Consider the following 20,628-nt stretch of genomic DNA (forward strand, 5'->3'; position numbering starts at 1 on the left):
ATCTCTCTCCCTCCCCCTCCCCTCCCTTTCCCCCCCTCCCCCTCTCTTTCTCTGAGAGCTGTATGGTGGGCTGTAATATGCTGGTCCCAAGGCCAGTGAGGGCCGGCATGTCTGCCTTAGAATGACAAGAATCTAAGGTTGCTCTAAGCAAGGAAGAAAAGGGAAGAAGCTAAGTGTACAGAATGAGAATAGAGCTAGAGACAGCACTCAGGAGGAGGCATCCTGAAAGAAGGGATAAAATACATATCTTCCACATATTCCAGAAGGTGCTGCTTCCTTTCTTTTCTTAGAAAAGAGTGAAATACAATGGAAACAGGAGGACTGGTTTGGTTTGGTTTGGTTTGGTTTGGTTTGGTTTGGTTTGGTTTGGTTTAAGAGTACGCACCAAGGCACCCCTATCATTTTGAGTTTGCTGGTTGTTCTTTACTGATCTGGAACCTCAGGCTTTGTTTTGTCTGCGGCTTTATTTGTTTTCCTTTCCCTTGGCACTAGAAACACAGCATTTGCCACTGTCTCCAAGCATCTAAGCTTCTGTCTAACACTGTTCGGAGGTCCCTATAAAACAATCCTTCATGCATACTTGTTCCCCTGTGTCAACTGGAGTGAAGAAAGTCGGGCTGTGAGAGGGACCGGGTTGTCAGTGGTTTGCACTGACTAGCCTGGAGGTATAAGGATATGTCAGAAGCCCTGAAAGATGCTAGACCAATCCCAAAAAGAGAGCTTTTACTGCATTTAGCTTTTCACTTCTCCTGCCTGTGTAGACTTTGGAAAGACCCTCCAGTTCTGTAATTAAGTTTTCTTACCTTGAAAGCAAAGTTGGCATCTCTAAGGCCTGAGAAACTCGGAAAATCGTGACAGAAACAAGAGATAAGCTCAACCCACCAGTGTCCTTGTGTTTGAATACAAGGTAAACTTCTCCACAAAGTAGGTCTTATTTATGGGTTATATCCTGCTGTTATTATCAGTCTACAAAAATGATTGCTTTCTACTTCCCCAGGGGCACAGCAGAGCGGAGAACAATGACAGCTTTCACTCTTGAAGGAAAGAATGAGCTTTGACTCTTGAGAAATCTGGCAGTGGCTTCCTAGAAACTTTCATGTTCCCAGATCATGCCTAATCTTGCTCACCCCACTTTTCTTTGCCTTCTTCCCTTTGAGACAGGGTTTCTCTGTGTAGTACAGGCTGTGCTGGAGCGAGCTTAGTAGATCAGGCTGGCCTCAAACTTGGAGATCTACCTGCCTCTGCCTCCTGTGTGCTGGGATTAAAGGCATGCACCCCCATTTGCCACCCTCTTATTTTCTCTGTTACATCATACCTCTTTCCCTGCCACCCTTCTTTGTGGAAGCCATGGAGGAATATTGCCCAGACCTCCAGTAGAGAAAGAACAACTTGCTCCTCCCTCTACAGCTGGTAGCAATCAGCTGTAATGTTGCGTGTAGTTTTTGCTACCCCAGGTGGATCATGCTACCAGCCCCTACTCAGATTTCCTTGGATCCACATATACAAAACAACACACCCATCAGTTAATCTTAAAATGCCTTTGCTAACTGAATGACTGGGCACTCCTAAACCTCCCCTGAAACCCCAGACATAATTGAATAGAGTGGCCATTGGCCACTCCACCCATAAATTCACATGGCTGGTTGACTTTATCTCCTACCCCTACTGCCTCCTCCTCCTCCTCCTCCTCCTCCTCCTCCTCCTCCTCCTCCTCCTCCTTCCCCAGTTCTCCTGATCCTCCCTGTGTGTGGGAAGCCGTTGCAGAGTGGCAGTTACAGAGTGGCAGTTACAGAGTGGCAGTTGCAGAGTGGCAGTTACAGAGTGGCAGTTGGCTACAGCTGGCCACCACACATACATAGCCAGTAAAGGTTCTTTTGCCAAGGTGAGGTTTTGAGAATTGACAAAAGTTAACCAATCAGATGAGAGACAAGTTAACCAATCAGATGAGAGACAAGTTAACCAATCAGATGAGAGACAAGTTAACCAATCAGATGAGAAAGAACGCCTGTCCTAGGCCTATAAAAGCAGCACCAGTTCTGGGCTCGAGGTCTTTTCGCCTCTACAATCAAGCTCTCCCAATAAACGTGTGCAGAAGGATCCTGTTGCAGCGTCGTTCTTCCTGGCCAGCCGAGCGCACGCTAGACCTGTGTTCCTCCCGCACAACTCTAAGTGTTCCTCCCTATCCTTAGTCATTGGTCGCTGGTATCCTTATTAATCGATCAAGAGCCAATTGGGGAACAGGACTTTAGCAACAGAACTATCCCCTCCACTGTAGCATTTTCAAGTTCCACTACTCACCTAAACTGGCACCTGACACCATAATGGCATGTGGTTCATGAACCTGTGACCCCCATCCTGCCATAGGCCTTCTTTCATGGATTCTCTTTGCCCCAAAGCTCCCTTGGGGTTGTTTGAAATGCTATCAGCTAAACTGGCAAATGAGGATGCTCCTTGCTCAAGGCCTCATCCTTCTGGCTTTCTTGACTAAGGAATCATCATATCAGCTCTAGGATGGACCAGAAGCTATCCTTGCCTTTATGTCCTTTCCGATTGCAGAATTTCTTAATGAATCGCATTTCTCCCCTACTGTTGTAGTTTGAGTGAGAACTGGTCCCCATAGGTTCGTGTGTTTGAATGGTTGGTCCTCAGTGCATGGCACTATCTGGGGAGGTTGTGCAGTGCCTTGTTGGAAACAGGGCCTCACTGCAGAAAGTATATTAGTAAGAATGTGCCTTAAAGCTGACAGTTCTGCCCTCTTTCTGCTTCCTAGTCTCCCAAGATGTGAGCAAGCAGTCCCATACTCTTACAGCCATGGTGCCACTGTTCCTGCTGCCATGGTGACCTATATCCCTAGAATGTAAGCAAAACTTCATCCTTTCTCCCTGCTTCTTGTCAGATATTTGCTTATTTAAAAAATGATAAAATTAGCTAATACATTTACCTTTTCTTTCTATATCCTTTTATTGGACAATCAGAGCCAACACAGAGATGCATCATGTGAGAGTTTAGCTTGCCCCTTGGAAATCTTGTCTTCCCTTACAGGAGAGAAGGAATGCATGTGTACATGCCCCAGAGGACTTCCCTCTGCAGACCAAGCTTCCTTAGCTCTGCAATGAACCCAGGAGTCTGTACAGCTTACAAATATCTGCAAGAACTACTGCAATTAAGTAGTGTGGGGAAGGCCAGTAATAAACGACTCCCTATGGCCAGATGTGGTCACTGCTAGTTTGGCTGGAATGCAGTGACCTCGATCATCATGAATAGTTCTCTGCTGCTTTTACGTTCTACCAACAGAGTAGATTTCATTATGCAGGCTGTGGGTAGCTACGATATGAACTTATTCATAAAATGACTGAGAACTCTTGCTATGAGGATGTAGTTTCCAGTCTTACAATGGGATAACCTGAGGGGACACTGACACCTCCTAAAAAAAGCCTAGAAAAGACTTCAGTTAAGTGAAGTCCTAATCTCTGTAGCTAGAGTCCTGGTGTTAGACCCTAACATGTTTTTGAGCCCAGGCTGTTGCAGCATGCGGCCAAGCTTGGGAACTAGGAGACTGAATGATAGACCCACATCACATGGAACTTTTTTCCTACAGAAGCACTTTTGTTGTAGCCTCTATAAGAAGCCAGATGAAGAGCCTGGAAGCAATCATCTTCTCACAGCCAGGGCTTGATTGACATCTGCCAGCTCTCCTACCGTGTGCCTCAATTTCCTGCTCAATTCTAACTAGGAAAGTTAAATGTGGCTGCCAAGCCTGTAGCATAGGCTACCCTGTTGCTGGTCAGCTGCCTACTGCTTCCCCATGCTGACAGCTTCCAGAATAACCCTGGAGCAAGTCTCTTATACAAGTCTCCTGCCTGCCAAATACATGCCATGGTTGCTGGACCATCCTCATTATGGAACGCTTTGTATAAACAGCCTCACCTCTCTCCCACAAGTGGGCTTTGTTCATTTCTGCAGAACCACTGCTGCAGAGAAGGGATGCTAGCTCCTTACTGGAGGAACCATGTGGCATTAGAGGAACGCTTGCCTCTGACAGCCAGATCAGGGTGATCAGAAGCAATGGCTTAAAAATGAATCTGGGATGGAAGCTTAGGAATTAATGGGGAGATCAGCATACCACCCACTCCCTATGCTCAGTAAGAGGAGGGGCTAAAGCCCTGGGTGTATACTGCAGACAAAATCCACCAGGCTTTATATCTCCATCCTTGGGCAGAGAAAGAAGGCAAGGAAGGAGACGAGACTGTCTGGGGGCTGCCACCTGCCAGGCAGATCTGCCACCTAGCAATAAGAGGAGAATTGGGAGCTGGAAGCTCAGGAAGGTGAAGAGAAGTAATCTCAGGCCTGAAAATGAAAACCAGGCTTGTGTCTGATGTGTCACAAACCAGTGGGTGGCAGCTGCCAGCATCTCTTGGCCAACTCCATTTTCATTTCAAGGTGACGATGCCGCAGGCACTGAGTCACTGTCTTGGATTTTCATGTAGACCACCACACCACACAGCTTCCAGATTGACTGCATCCCTATGGGGGAGTTGGGGGTGAGGGAGACGGAGGGAAAGACTTCCAGTAAACAACTGGAGTGAGCACCCACAAAACAGGTACAGAATCTCAGTTACAGGCCATTGCCTTGTCCCTGTTCCCCAACCTGCACTTCAAGTACCCTCGGCCATCTTAAAGCTCCTTTGTTGCCTTAAGATCTGAATTTTCCTTCAACCAGCTCTGGAGAGAGATTGATTAACAATGCCAAGATCTTCAAAAGCTTACAGAATGTTTTGAGTGATGACTGGGTTTACCCAGAGGGTACCTGCATGTTAACAAGGGTGAAAGACAATGCCTCCAGCCACAGAAAAGAATTTCAAGCAGCCTGAGCCCAGATCTTCTGGGACAAGAAGGTGGTTCATTGTGTTCTATTCTCCAGTTCTCAGATCACATCCATTATTCACCCACGCCTCCTCCACCTCACCAATCACCAGGAGGGCATGCAACTGGCCATTATTGACTATGCTCTGTGTGCAGCGTGGTTCTAAGCTTTTAAACACATATGATTAGTGAGATTTGTTGTATTCAGACCCTGCAACAGCCCCCTGAGGCAGACATTAAGGAATCTTGATTTTCAGATGAAGATACCTTGGTGGCCAAGGAACAGAGTAGGAGCTAGGAGCCAGATCTGACTGGTTCTGAATTCCCTCTGTCTTCCTTTTCAGCCTCTGTAAACACAAATGTCATGTCAGTTGCTACCAAAACTACAAATCTGGAGGGGGTGCTCCATCTGGAGCTTCTTATTCAGGCCTGGGAGTTAGGACCACCATTCACTCATCCCTATTTCTATTGCTTATGTCCAATACTGCAAACCCCTTGGTTGTGTGGAGCGGGACTGGGATGTGGTGAAGATACTCACTGAGGAAGGCCCTCAGCATCGTGATCTATAGGAGAAAGAATATGAGCTTGGTTGTAACAAGTCACCTTTTTTTTTCCCACAGTGGAAGCTACCAGAAACTCTAAAGATGAGTTGGAAGGAGAAGGTTAGGTGTTCACATGGCACTGAGAGTAGGAGCTGTTCTGTACTGTTGGGAAGCCCTCCTACTTAAGTTCAAAGTCTGCCATGTCCCTCTACCTCCCCTGAGCTCCTAGCAAAATGGAGGACTCCCTTTCCCAGCAGGGCTTCCTCTTTTCTACCTTATCTGGGGAGCCCAAACCCCACTTCCCCCCACTCTATCTGAGGAATGTGACATCATCCTGAAACCACAGTGTATATTTATTTAGGAGTATGATCCAAGTAAAGCTAAGACCCAACCATCACTAGGAGGATGTAAGAACAGATAGGGAGATGGGAAGCTGATGGCAAGTATTACATATCATGCAAAGATCAGGGAGCTGGGAGGTGAGAGTGGAGGAAGATAAGAGAGTATTGTATTTGCTATGTTTTAGGAAGACTGTTCTACCTGCAGGAAAGGTGTCTCAGGAGAGAGTTCCACCTCTTTGCAGCCATGTAGCAAATGACATGGACCTTATTATCTAAATCTGAAAAATAAAGAATCCATGTGAAGGTAACGATACTTCGTGGACTAAGAAAGAAGCTCTTGAAAGTAAGAGAAACTAAGCATTGAAAATGCTTAGCACAAACTTGATCAATAACACCTGCTCACTAAATCTTATTAGGTTTATTATTTTCATTCTATTTTCAGAGATCCTTGTGATTGGAATCGTGTTGACAAGTTGAATGCAAAGTATGGAGGACCTTGAGGATGTTTGTAGAGACCAGGCACAAGAAGGAGGTTTGGAGAAAAAAAGATAAAAGGCAGCTTGGGAGGCAGATACCTAAAGATGAGGCGATAAGACATTTAGCAGGCAATCCAGAGAGCTTCAGAAAAGAAAAGGGAGTGAAGAAGAAACTCAGGGTACAAATATTTTAAAGATGGAAAGGCTAGAGAGGAGTGACCTGGGATAGAGCATGGAAAGGTTACCAGGAAAGTTGTAGGGGCACAGGTAACAGCAGTGGTTAGAAGTCCAAGGTCATAGGCAGAGTAGAGCTCAGCACCCATGCTGGCAAAGAGGGGCTAGAGAGTAGAAATCCCAAGGAAACAGACAGTAAAGGCAGAGACCAAGAACAGGGAGCTGGTAGGTGAGAGTGGAGGAAGATGTGAGAGAGAGAGAGAGCTGTAGAGAGAAAGGGAAGGGTGGGGAGAGGGAGATGGAGGGAAGGGGAAGGGGAGAGAGAGAGACAGAGACAGAGGGATGGGAAGAGAAAGAGAGAGAGAGAGAGAGAGAGAGAGAGAGAGAGAGAGAGAGAGAGAGAGAGAGAGAGAGAGAGAGGAGAGAGAGAGACTGGGTACATGGATGCATAGATGATGCCTGGATGGATGGATAAACTGAGGGCTATAGGCATTTATATCTTAGTCCAACCTGTCAGCTCTCTAAACTCTTCCTTGTATTATCCTACTTACTCTCCTTGTCATCTCTGTTATAAATAAGTATATGTGCAAATCTATGGAGTTGGTGATTTGGAAGTCTTGCTCCTCTTCCTTGTTTTCTCACCAACTGTGATTAATGTGAACTTGCTACAGATCCTGGACCCAAATTGTTTTGTCATTTTGTTGATCTTAGGTGGTCTCTTTAGTATGAAATCATTTTTGTTTTGTTGCTATAGTGTTAATTTATATCTATCTGTCAGCTTAGCTATAATCTTTCTTTATTATCTTATTGGTCACTGGGGTTTAGCACTAATGAATTATTGTCATATGTTTTGGTCATTTTTTCCCCATTGAGTCTTGGCCTTTAACCCATTAGTCTGAAGGAGGCATTAATAGATTCCATTAGATACATTACATATATCTCCTTCCAGTGACTGCATTGGCTTTTTAATACATTTTTATAGGCTATCATAGTAAATAGAAATCTTTTACATTTAATTTAGTCATGTATGTTAATCTTTTCTTTCATTTAAAAAATATGTGTGCATGTGCACATGAATGTGTGTGTGTGTGTGTGTGTGTGTGTGTGTGTGTGTGTGTGTGTGCAGGTTCCCCCAGAAGCCAGAAGAGGGCATCTATCCCCAAGAACTAGAGTTAGAGCAAGATATGACCCACATGGATGCTGAACCGAAACCTAGGTCCTCTGAAACAGCAATATATGCTCCTAACTACTGAACCTTTCTCCAGCCCCTCATAAGGAAGAAAATTATTTTCTAAGTCTTTTCTGCCCTTGAACATCTACCAACTCACTACATACACAGAGTTATGATTGTGTGTTTTCTGTACATCATTTAGGTTCACTATATATGGTTTTCTTAGCTTATTTTCAAATACCTATAATTTCCTCTCTTTCTTTGTAATTCTTATCTCTTAATTCTGCTCACTTTATTGTTGTTATTAATGGGAACTTCAACAACATGCTAAATACATATTCTCACATATTTAGTCATATTTCCAATATAGTGTGTATGCTTTTCAGAAATTCAACAGTGCTTATTCTAGTGTACTATCTTTTTAATATTCCTCTAAGAATATGTTATTTTAGTCAGGTCAAAGGGTATAGCCATATCTGTGTCTCTTTGACAAATTAACTTAATGAATATTGCAGTGTTAACCCACCCTTGCATTTCCTGAATAAGGCATTTCCATTTGAAATTTATTTTAAAATGAAAGGCAATCTCATTATTATTAAACAGGACTACATCAATAGCCATTCTATATCTAACCATCTCCTCCCCTTTAAACAATTATTGTTGTCTCTATCAATCTTAGATCGTATCTTTTCCATCAATCCCAAGTGTCTTCAAGACATGATTCCGAAATTGCATCTCTAAATGCTCTCCTTACCTCCAATCCTGGTCTTAGATTACTGAAGGTAGCCTGTCAACAAAGCCCATTATCATTCCCTTTAAATGGTACTGTTTTAATGTAACATGGTATATTTGTTTTCCTCGTGTGTGTGTGTGTGTGTGTGTGTGTGTGTGTGTATGCGCGCGCTCGCGCGCGCACGTGCGCACAGTGAGCTGGCAGATGAGAGTGTCTACAATCAGTTCTTTAGCCTCAAGAACCTCTCATCCATACTCTTAACATTGGCCTCCTAAACAGTTACCCAGAGGGATTCTGTAAAGTACCTATTGCCTTATGGCACTCACTTATTTATAATATATCAACTAGCAGAGCACAGTGGGCACTTGCAATCGCTGCTATATTTTTGTTTTTAAAAGCATTAGAACACTCCTCTGAACATCTACCATACCCATGAGATGAAGAACCCAGTTCAAGGTCCTGTATCTCTCTTCAACTTAAATCCCCATTAAACTCATCTTTCTGTTATAAGCCTTAGATTTTGCAGTCCTTTCTTCCAGGTTGTCATTTCTTTCCTTGTATTTCTTTCCTTGTTCTAGAGCCCATGTCCCCTGCCAGGACTCATATTATTGTTCACCACCTAAGGACACGATTATAGGAACCCTTTTAGCTGCACTTCTGCAAAAAGCACTCGTTACCCAAGGCTTTAGTCACAGGTGCATGTCTCTCTTAGCGCATGAGTTCCTTAGAGGCATCACTTTTATTCTTCACCCCGTGGCTTCCCAGGGTGAAAGTACTGTCTGGGACATAATTTGTAGAATCTAAGTATTTTCCAAAGGAAAAAAAATCTGTAAATGATAACAAGGGGGAGTGTGCTCTTGTTCCAAGGACTCTTAATGCAGGCAGAGCAATAGCCCTAATGTATGAGCAGAGCATCCCAGGCTAACTTGGTTCAAGGAGACAAGAAGAAAGCCAGTTTCCATGGGAAGAAAATAGAAGATTCCATGCCTCTCCTTAACGTGCCAGGTGACTAGCTGCCTCTCTGTGATAGAAAGAAGACTATTTCCAAGAAATAGCAGGAAACTGGGGTGTCTCTATGGAGTCTGTCATTCTTTTTCATCCAAGTGGAAGAAAACCTGGCACCAGACATTCAATCAAACCCCAGAGAAAGTACAAAACTCATTTTTTTTTGGTTGTTGCTAGCCCTGACCCCCTAATCAATCTCAGCTGGATTAACACCCTCTCAACTGACCTCTAGCAATTTCCTAAGCCACAAGTGTAGGTGGAATATGTCTCTGAACCACAGCCATTAGAGGAAAAGAATTTGCCTCAAGTACAACGGGCCATGAGTCAGAAAATCACTTTACCGAGTGAGAGGAAAGAGAGAGAACTGAGCCTCTTGGGATGACCAAAATATGAAGAGCCGGACACCAGGAAAGAGAAGCAGCCATGGTGTACACTCCAGACACATGGGTGAAGCTAGATATCTTCCTGCCACGTGTTTAGACCTCAGAAATAGACAAGGCTTCTGAAGAAATGCAAACTCCAGTCTCTAACTGTTTCTGTTCCTGTAGATCAAGCACAATCAGAGAGGACACTGACATAGAAGAGGCAAGTGGAATCATGCAACAAATGGCCTTTTCCCTGAGCTAAGGGAGGTAAACAGAGAGATCAACAGGAATGGTGAGGTAGCAAGGAATCACTATGACCCTAGCCCTCAGGGAATGGTGAAGAAGTCAGTGCTGCAAGCTAGCAAACCAGAAGAAACACTCAAGTTCTAGGCATAGGCATAGGTAGTGTTACTGTGTGATAGGACCACTGTAGCCCCAGAAACACTAGCAAGAATTGAAAGTGACATTGAATCCAATTAAGCAGCTTCTGCCCAGCAAAAGGAACAGGTAAAGAGACTTGTAAGAGAGTATTGGCACCTCTGGAATCCTCAGGTTCTTATGTCCCTAACAAGGATTTGACCCTTGTCTTAGAGTTTTACTGCTGCAAAGAGATACCATGACCAAGACAACTTGTAGACAACATTTAATTGGGGCTGGCTTACAGGTTCAGAGGTTCAGTCAAGATGTGATCAGGGCAGCATCCAGGCAGGCATAGTGCAGGCAAAGCTGAGAGCTCTACATCTTCATTGGAAGGTGGCTAGGAGAAGACTGGCTCCCCCGGGGCAGCTAAGATGAGGGTTTTAAAGCCTAAGCCCACAGTGGCACACCTACTCCAACAAGGCCACACCTCCAAATAGTGCCACTCTCTAGGTTAGGCATACTCAAAGCATCACAGACAACGCATGTGGGTAGTCATAGGAGAGAGATTATTCAAGGAAAGAAGCTAAGGAAGGGCTAGACTTTTTATGAGAAATGCTGCCCAAAGGATTGAGATTTTTGTATCCCAATACAATGGACTTTTAAGTCATTCACATGATGGGAATTTTTCCTAAGTGTGCCCTGTTACACTGTTGCAGGGCAGCTTTAGTAGGGAGAGGTTTCCAGCCTTTTTTTTTTTTCTGTCATTTGGTTTCCTTCATAAGCTAATCTTGATACCTGCCCTTCTGTCTTATCCTCCTTCTTCAAGATAGCCTTCAAGATGGAGAAAATTCTTGCCAGATATTCATCTATCAATGCAAATTCACAACTCTCACCTCAAAGGGAGTAAAGGTAGAGTTTTTTTTTTTTTTTTTCCTGTAGCCAAATATGAGTGACTATGGTTCTTCAACATAAATTTCTACATTCCAGTATGGTAACAGTTGGGTAACATTTTTGTTTGTTTGGTTGGTTGGTTTTGGTTTGGGTTTTTTTTTTAAAGCAACAGAACAAACAAAGTCATAAATCAACATGCTTTCAAATATATCAGTGAAAACATTAAGTGGGCAGTTACTGCAGAGCACAGAAATCTCAATTCTAGGTAAACCTCAGATGCTAATGTCTAATGTCTAATGTCTAATGACACTCGCAGCCTTTGATTGGTGCAAACTGGGGTGTATTTAATACATTCTAATAGGTTGTTTTTAATTTTTAGTTGTAGGAGATTAGTCCTGACACTGAAGTGGACAAGGAATAGCTATCTAGGGTGCTAATGACAGCCCAATAATATAAAGGGCAATTAGGCTTTGAACCCACAACACCCCAACTTCTCCACAATCATTAGAGTTCCTATCAGTCAATAAGTCTTGCGGAAAGGTGCCTTTGAAGATACAGGTGTTTTCTGTGAACTTTTGTTCACACATCAAACAAGAGATAAATATTTAGAATTTAGGAAGAATTCTAAAGAGCAAACATCCAAAAAAATCTAATCCAAAAAAGGGGGAAATGATTATTTTTCAGAAGATCTAAAAATGGCCAACACACACGTGCACACTCACAGGCACACAAGTTTAACAGTCATAGTCACCAAGGAAATGCTAGTCACACTGACATTCCTTTTTATGCTGGTAAGAATGGCTGTTATCAAGGAAACAAAAAATTTCCAAGCATGTTGGTACAGGCCTATGTTCCTATACTCCTGTACTCATATATGCCTATATTCCTATATGACAAGGCAGGGGAATCAGAAGTGTTAGGCCTGCTCGGGCTACAGAGAAAGTTCATGTTCAGCCTGGTCAACTTAGTGAGATCCTTACTCAAACTAAAAGTAGATGATGAGCTGTGACTCTAGCTCAATGATAGACTCTATGATATATAACCCTAGGATATAATTGAATGGTAGTATGGGTCAGGCCCTGGCTTCAGTCCCTAATACCTCAGAGGGGAGTAGGGGAGGGAGAAAGAGAAGGAAAGATAAGGAATAGACAAAAGAAGAAAATAGCAAGCTGTGAGATTGGGGTTGAGGGAAGGAGCCTTGCTATACTGACAGTGAGAGTGTTAATTAGTCCCGCTAATTCTAGAAACTTGGGTTCATAACCCACCATCTTAATTTCTTTGTATTCCAAAAAGAAATTGGGAAACAGAAATTGGTTAAGGAAAATGGAGTTATTAATCCTTTGATGAACCAGGAGAGACAGAATCCAATTCCTCTCTCATCTCCATTATGCCTGTGGTGGTTCAACATTTGGTTGAAACCACGAGACAATACCAAGAAGACACATACATTTGGCTGAGTCTGTTTAACTAGCCCCTTTCTCGTGGTAAAGTGAATGGTTTCCGGTTGGTTCCATGGTCTCTGTTTTATTATTACAGAGAAAGTTGCACAGTCAGGTCCGGGCCTGAAGGAGTTGGGGGTGGGGATACGGTGGGGTTGTTCTGACTCTAAAATTCTACCTTTTTAAAATATAAAAGAGAGTCTTTATGGGACCCTGGATACATGGCCCTCAATGTCCTTACTCACTGTAGCTGGCAAGATTCTTTGTTCCAAGGTCCATCACTTGATAGGTGTGGGATGGGAGACTCTTGTATCTTTTCTCTAGAATCAACTTCAAGTCCTGACTCCTGCCTGCCTACTAGACAGATTAGTTTTGCAAATGAGAAAAGAGATAATAGTAGTTTAGCCGAAAGAATAGCAGGATTGTCAGGGCAGGATTGTCTCTCTTTGGAGTTTGGAGTATTTTCTAACAGCCCATTCTCTCATCATGGGATATTGTTTGCACAGCCATGATGGAAACTAACAAACTGAAATTAGATCTTCCATAGGCTCCAGATGCATACTCACATTTACTGGGGCACTATTTACAATCACCCAGTATGGAACTAGTGCAGCTGTCCATCAGCAGACGAATAGATGAAGAGAATGTGGCGCACACACAGGGTGAACTTCTAGGCAGGAAAATGGATGAACTTTAGATTATAACATTGAGTGAAATAAGCCAGACTCAGAAAAATAATTTCATATTTTCTCTCATTTGCAAATTCAGCGAAAGAAAAGAACATGAACATCAAAGGGGAGCTATTATGGATGTGGTGGAGAATTAGAGGAAGAAGAAGGGGGATGGAGGATAAGAGAGGCTAATGGAGTGAGTATCAAAGTACGCAACATGCATGTTTGGAAATGACATAATGAATCATATTACCTACATAATAAGTATATGCTAACTTATTAAAAATGGTGACAGTATGGGGGAGATCTTGCCAGCACAAACTGTGACTTCCACAGAGCACAACTGCTGTCCAATGACATCCCAGAAGGCATAGAACATCGATCACAAATACCCTGTCTCTGCTCCTCTCTGCTCCCCCACAAGGGTCTCTTTTTGTCTGAGCATCACTGGAAGTGTTTAAAGGGAGCCTTGAGGATCTGTTTTAACGTTCTCAGTTTAGATAAAATAATTTAAAGTCAGGATGATAAGTCTGAGGAGAAGTTTATTAGTGTTTGATAGAAAGAAAACAAAAACAAAAAGAGGGCAGGTAAGTTGTAAATCTCAACAGCTCCCAGGAAAAGGGGAGATGACAGAGAAGAGAAAAAGATTTTGCAATAGTTCAGCAAGCAGCAGCATCGCAGAGAGGTGGCAGGCTTCACAAAATGAACTCGAAGGCCCAGAATCTCCAGGAAGCAAGTGCAGACTTTAGCCAACATAGAAACAGGATGCAAGGTACGTTTCTCCTAGTCGGACTCAGTGGGCAGGACACAGGATAGAGGCTCCAAGGTGCCACTTAATAAGACCTCCACAAGCTGCTTCTGAGGGAGAAAAGTACATTATCTCATTAAAGGGATAATTCATCCCCCCCCCCCTTAGCATGACCTTAACTGGTCAGCTTTCCTAGGCACTGGGCTCTAGGCCAGTGACTGACAGACCCAGCTGCATTAACTCTGAAAAGGAGAAGGCAATAGCATATAATATTTTCAGTAGCTTAGAAGACCATGTCTCTGCTCAGACCAGACACAGAACTTAGAATGTATTCTTCTGACCAGGAGAAAGTGTGTTGCCTGTGTGAGGCTCAACAAAGCCCAGAGACCTCTAACCATTTCACACACAAATCTACTTTCCAAGGAGGCACTTCTCTACATAGTGCTACCAGGGAGATGGGGAGTGTGGAGTAAAGTCTATATAAGGACGGTGTCCATTTCCACTGGCCTCCAGACCTACTAATATCTATTTAGTTCCCTAACATTAGGAGGAGGTAAGAGAGTCAACTTGCAGAGTTTGGTCTACTGAAACTAGAGGCCAACTGGAAACGTAGAGAGGCACAGGTAGATCACATACCTGTAAGACTGAACTTAACCTCTTACACATGTCAACCACCCTTTAAAGTTATCACTAATCACCTTCCCCCATGTATCCAGAGATTAATCTAAATTTCAGAAATCTCATTTATCCAAAGGAGAGCAAGACAGAGAAATTCCAGAAAAACGATTGTTTTAAGTACCTTCTCCAATTGCCCCTGTCATGTGAGTATCTGTCATGTGAGTATCTGCAGCCTACAGGAGACTTGATTTTAGTTTGTTGATTTCCATCATGGCTATCCAAACAGTATTCCATGATGAGAGAATGGGCTGTTGGAGAGAAAAATACTCCAAACTCCAAAGAGAGAGTCATTTAGAAGGACATTTCTTAACCATGGTGTTGTCTGGTGTGTCTCTGTGAGCTGAGAGATATGTCATGGTAATTTGAGGTTAATAACCATTAAAGACCTAATATACATTTGAATGATGCTCTTCATAAATAACTCCGAGAAAATCCAAGGTTACCTTTGGACAGTGTCTCCTCCTTTCACTGTAATTTGTCTTCTTAAAGTTAAGCTACCCACTCCTTTGGCCTCACTCTGTGCTTCTGAGTCTTATTTGCCCTAAGAACCTCAAGGAGAGAGACCTATCGCAGATTTGTGCACCATCTTCTATGGCCTCCTTTTCTATGTTCATGCCCTTCTCTGATATGCCTTATTGCTCATCCACCAAGAAGTGTAACCTATTCGAATCCCCCCGCCCCTGCAACTTCCAGCATGAGAGCTGGCTGCCGACTTATTTTGATTTCCAACATGTAGCAACAGAAGTTGTATGAGCTCTCAGATTAAGCTTGAAAAGGCTATGCAAGTGTCTGTATCGTCCAGGAGCCCTGAACTTATTAGGCTTATTGGGGGAGCTGGGCCAGCTTTCTTAAGCATGAGTAATCAGGCAAAAAGAGACATCCAGAAGGAGCCAACACCATCTGTTAGGCAAGTGATTTGGGGTCCTTTTAAGGCCACCCTGCTCCAGGTGAAATGTCAGATGTGTTGGATCACATGAACAAACTGGTAGAAGTCATCAGAACCTTCCCTGAGGAGCCCATTCCAAATTACTGGACCTCTTAATCAAATTCATAGGAACTGTTACAGTATTTCCAGTGATTTCAGAACTCAGAGCACAGTTATATGTTTCTTCCAAGGTCAAGTCCAGGCTACTTCTATGAACATACCTAATGTTCAGTGGATTGTCAAGCGCCTCTAGCCACTGGCTAAATGGAAAAACAGACAGACAGAAGGACAGACAGAAATCTTCCCATATGACTTAAAGCCAGAAGAAATGCTATTATTAGCCCACGCTATTACTACAACTGCACAGTCACTCAAGCCAAATAGCTCAAAAGAGCTGGTGTGTCTGATGGGCTTTGTGGCATGTATACCTTAGCCAATAGAGGAATTCTAGCACAGATCTTAAGGAATTTGAGAAAAGGTACACCAAACCCTTCAGATGCTGTTACTTCAGAAGCTTCTAGATTTCTACCAGCCAAGCACAAAATGCTTGATCATAATCCATCAAGTTACTAAACCACCGAGGTGTCCGTACAAAACTGGATAGTGTCTGATCTGCAAATGACAGACGTGGTCTGTAGGTGTGGAACTAATCCATCATCATCTGGAAATGAGATGCCAAAGGCTGGGACAGGATGATCTGAAGCTGCATAAGCTACTTCCCAGAGCCTGCTCCCCCTCTCAAGTCTCTTCTCTCTCTGTCTAGCACCCTCTGCCTCATAATTCCTGTGTCCAGTTAACTGAGAGAGGAAAAAAATTAATTGATGATGCAGTACAAGATTGGAACATATCCAAATTATGAACAACCTCAACCATATTCACAATGAGATGATGAACTCCATGGAGGTACATGCCCACAAGGCATGAAGTACATGAAACAATGGATTCTGACTATTACGTTTTCATATATATATCTACACACACACACATAGTATCAGAGGCATAGATTTGTACTGGTTCCTTAACATTGACTAAAAGTTTGACAGGAAAGCAGGAACTTGAAAGTAAATGCTTGGCAAATAAGTGCCAGGGAGTTCTGGAGAAGAGAGAGGAATGTGATAAAGCTCTCTGAAGAGGCATGTCTGGGGCAATATTTGTATCATGTGTGATTGTTTACCAGAGAGAAATACAGAAGAGAAGCCTAATGATCAGGAATATGTTGTGACTGCTGCCCTAATAGTTATTCAACTTATTCCATCTGCCTTCAACCAGTGGGCTTGAGACAGAGGGCATGGCGGCAGGGGTGGAATTGTGTAAGGATTCAGGGGCATGACCTAAGAGTTACAGCCAGGAGTTCTGCCTGCACCACTTTGCAGATAGATGAGCAGGGTTTCTCAGACTGGTGAGTCAAGGGTTTTGTTTTTTTGGGGTTTTTTTTGTTTTTTGTCTTTTTTTTTTTTTTTTTTTTCTGTTTCCTCTTAATCCTTCAACAAGAAGACAAGGACTAATGCTATGCATGAGCTCACTGCCACACAGCCTTCCCAATCTCATGATGCTTCGGAGGCAGGAAATTAGGGCAGAGTAAGGTCTCTGATTGCATGTACAAAAGATCTATGCATTAGCGTATGAAAGAATCCAAGGCAGAAAAGAAGACTGCAATATGTGCCCACATGTTAAGAAGGCGCGTGTGTGTGTGTATGTGTTGTGTGTGTGTGTGTATGTGTTGTGTATGTGTGTGTATGTGTGTTGTGTGTGTGTGTGTATATGTGTGGTATGTGTGTGTGCGTGTGTGTCCTATGTGAACTGTTCAACACAAAGCGAGTGTGCAGTGGAATCACATGTTCCCAGTTATTCTGCTTACCTTGTTTCTAGATCTCTCAGATGCTTAAGTTCAAAGAAGCCAGTGATTGTTAAACCAAACACACATCAGAACCTCCCAGACATTTGTTTAAAATCTCTAGGGCCAAAGCCATGTTAGCTGTTCCAGAAGTTGCAGAGGCAGGAATAGAAACCCTATATTTTCAAAGACACTTATGGGAAGGTTCCAGCCCTCAATTAGATCCATGACATGAGCCAGGATGCTGCTGCAATGACACATTCCAGGGCATTGGAGCCTACATGCCTCTCTCACTCTGGGCTGTGTCCAGTGTGACTCTCTGGAGGTCATCTCTGCAGGCAAGCTATTTCAAATGGCACCTCCAGGGCCCTGCCAGGACCTGAACAGAATACATTGGATGCCCCTCTTTGTCTCCATCTCTAGGCTACCTAATCTAATTATCACAACAACCAGATGTGACAGGCTCCTTCTCAAAGCCATTTTAATGTCCCCAGAGGTACCTCTCAGGATACAGGCCTTCTATCTTTTTTTCCTCTCCTGTCTCTAGCAAAACACCTTGGCTCAGATGCCTGACCTGGGCCAATTAGCTATGAAGCATCCTTCTGCTGAAATAATTCTATTGTGGGCCCATGAGTAGCAGCCATGAACTTTCACAATCAAATGCAGGTCTACAAAGAAAAGATAATTGACCATCTTATCATTCTAAAGATGGAGGAGGGCAGGCTCCTGGGATGGGCTACTGCCTCCCTGAGATAGTCTTACCTCTGAGTCCTTTCATGAGTCAGTGCCTGTCTTCCATGCATTTGAAGATGAAATGAGTGTAGAATTACCTTTCTGTAACAGAATACTGCAAGCCAAGTTACAAATCTCAGTGATTTAGTTGGCTCGTGGTTCTGGAAGCTGGGAAGTCTAAGGACTCAGTCCTGGCATCTGCTCATCTATGAGACTTTTACTTCTATATCATCCCATGGTAGAACCCAGAATGGCAAAAGAGCTTGTGGTTGAGCTGGAAAGATGGCTAAGCAGCTAAGAGCAGCAGCTGCTCTTCCAGAGGACCTGGGTTTAAATTCTAGCACTCTTACACTCACATGTAACTCCAGTTCCTGGGGATCTGACAACTTCTTCTGCCCTCCATGAGTAACAGGCATACAAGGGTGCACAGACATGCATGAAAACACTCATACACGTAAAATAAAAATGAGAGAGTGAGTCTGTGCTTCAGAGATTAAACCTCCAGCCTCAGGGTCTTCATGTCTAATATTAATCCTTTGGTGAGTGCGGAGCCCCTTGCCTGATCACTTCCTATCAGGTTCCACCTCCTCCAGTTTGTATTGGGAAACTACAGTATTAGAACTTGGGCTTGTATCTTTAGACCTGGTCTCACAGCCTACATCAGTCCACCCCTCCCTGAAACTCTCTCCTGGACAGCAGTTTGCCCCAAGGGGAGCTGAATAAGGACAAACCAATGGGCCAACATGGATGGCAGCAGGAGCGGTAGTTTTCCCTAGGTAGTTCACCAATCAGTTGTCTGTCCCAAATGATAATCCCTGAAAACATACATAGTGGGTAGCATCCTACAGACTGAACATGTTCTTTGAAGAAGTACATATGTATACACATATATGCATGCCGTAATAATTAGTGAACAAAGAGGCCATGCATTTGAAGGGAAGTGAGGAGGGTGCGCAGGAAGGCTTGGTGGGAGGAAAGAGAAGGAAGAAATGTTCTACCTATATTATAACCTCAAAAAATAAAAGTTTAAGCAAAAGAAGCTGACTGTGCTGTGGCTTGACAGCTCTCAATTTATGATACCTGGCTTCTCTGTGCTCCTTGTCAAGTACGTTGTGTTGAACTAAATCACATGATGTGAATTTTCCCTCTAGTTCTAAAATGCTATAAAAAGCCAAACCTTCCCTTTGTTCTGCGGATGGGTCTGAGACTCCTCAAGGGTATTTGCTTGAAGAGGTTTCTCACCCTCCATCCAGCCATCCTTCTTGTGGCAGTGCTCCTGCTTCCTCCTCCCTCTCTTCCTTCCTTTCCTCCTCCCCCCTTCCCCTCTCCCTCATTCTTACCCTCAATGAAGCTCCTCTCCTGGCTTTAAAAGGAATACTTTCTTTCCCTCAAAAGTCCCATCAGGTTCGGCTGTCTATACACTGTATGCATTCTGGCTAATGCTCTCCTTCCTTCCTTCCTTCCTCAAGGGCCCAGCTCATTTTAATGCATTTCATTGAGGGGATTGTGACAGCTTCTTTTCTGAACAGGCAACTACTGCTTTACCTCTGTTATCTTTAACACACAATAGTGTCTTTCCAAAGGGAAAAGATGTGTGGGGTGTGTATATGTATATGTGTGTATTTGTGTGGTGTGTGTGAAGATATGTACATGAATGTGTGTGTGTGTGTGTGTGTGTTGATTTATAAGCTATTCAAGTCTTTATGGCTCTTTGAAGACCATTCCTAGACTCTGGGTCCACCATATCTCTTTGTTGGTTTAGTAGCATGCCCCACCCTGGGTACTGTTATTCACCCACTGAACACAATTCCCTGTCTGAATCACCACTGACTATCATTTTTAATGCTGTGCCATCTGTATAGTATAGGATTGTTTTAACTGCACGCAGACACTGAAGAGTACCCCTCTATTCCAAATCAAATGATCCATCCTCAGTATATAGAGACTTTAGAATTGGCCATGAGGAATATTTGTCAGAAACAGCTTCAGGGAAGAGCAAACAGTATTTTGGATCACTGTTCAATACAGAGAAGGTCACATTGTAACAGGGCCTGTCATCTGTCCTCATTTCCTGGAAGAGAGATAGATAGTACTTAGGGTTATCTAACAAAGGCCACCATCCCCCGGGCCTCACTGCCACTTGAAACTCCCACACTGGTGTGTCCTGCCCACAGACCATTCCAGGATAATGTATGATTTCCTTAGAGGGCTGCAACCCTTCTGCCACATCCTGCCTGGAATTCGTGGCTCTTCTCTCCGTTTACTGTCTGCTCAGATGCACTGCAAGAGGCGCCGAGCCTATCTTCGTATTACGGATGGGGAGATAATGCTACTGGAAAGGCAGAATTAACATCCACTCCCACACTCCCACTCACAACTCAGCTGCTTAGGCCTGTTGCATCCCTCTGTACTTCCCGGTGCCAGAGGCAGAAAAGGGACAAACAAAACAAACAAACAAACAAAAAAACAAACAAACAATTGGCTCCTCCCTCCAGGTGTCTAGCAAGACTCGTACTGTGTGATAGTTGTTATAGTATGTATATGAATAAGTATGTTGGCACATGCCTATAATCCCAATACTCTAAAGGTAGAGCCAGGTCAGGAGTTCAAGATCAAGACCAGCTATGTAGTGAGCTTGAGGCCACCCTAAGTCTCATAAAAACTCTGTCTCAAAAAAAAA

This window comes from Mus musculus, chromosome 15 (assembly GCF_000001635.26).
Source record: "Mus musculus strain C57BL/6J chromosome 15, GRCm38.p6 C57BL/6J".
Lineage (NCBI taxonomy): Eukaryota > Metazoa > Chordata > Mammalia > Rodentia > Muridae > Mus > Mus musculus.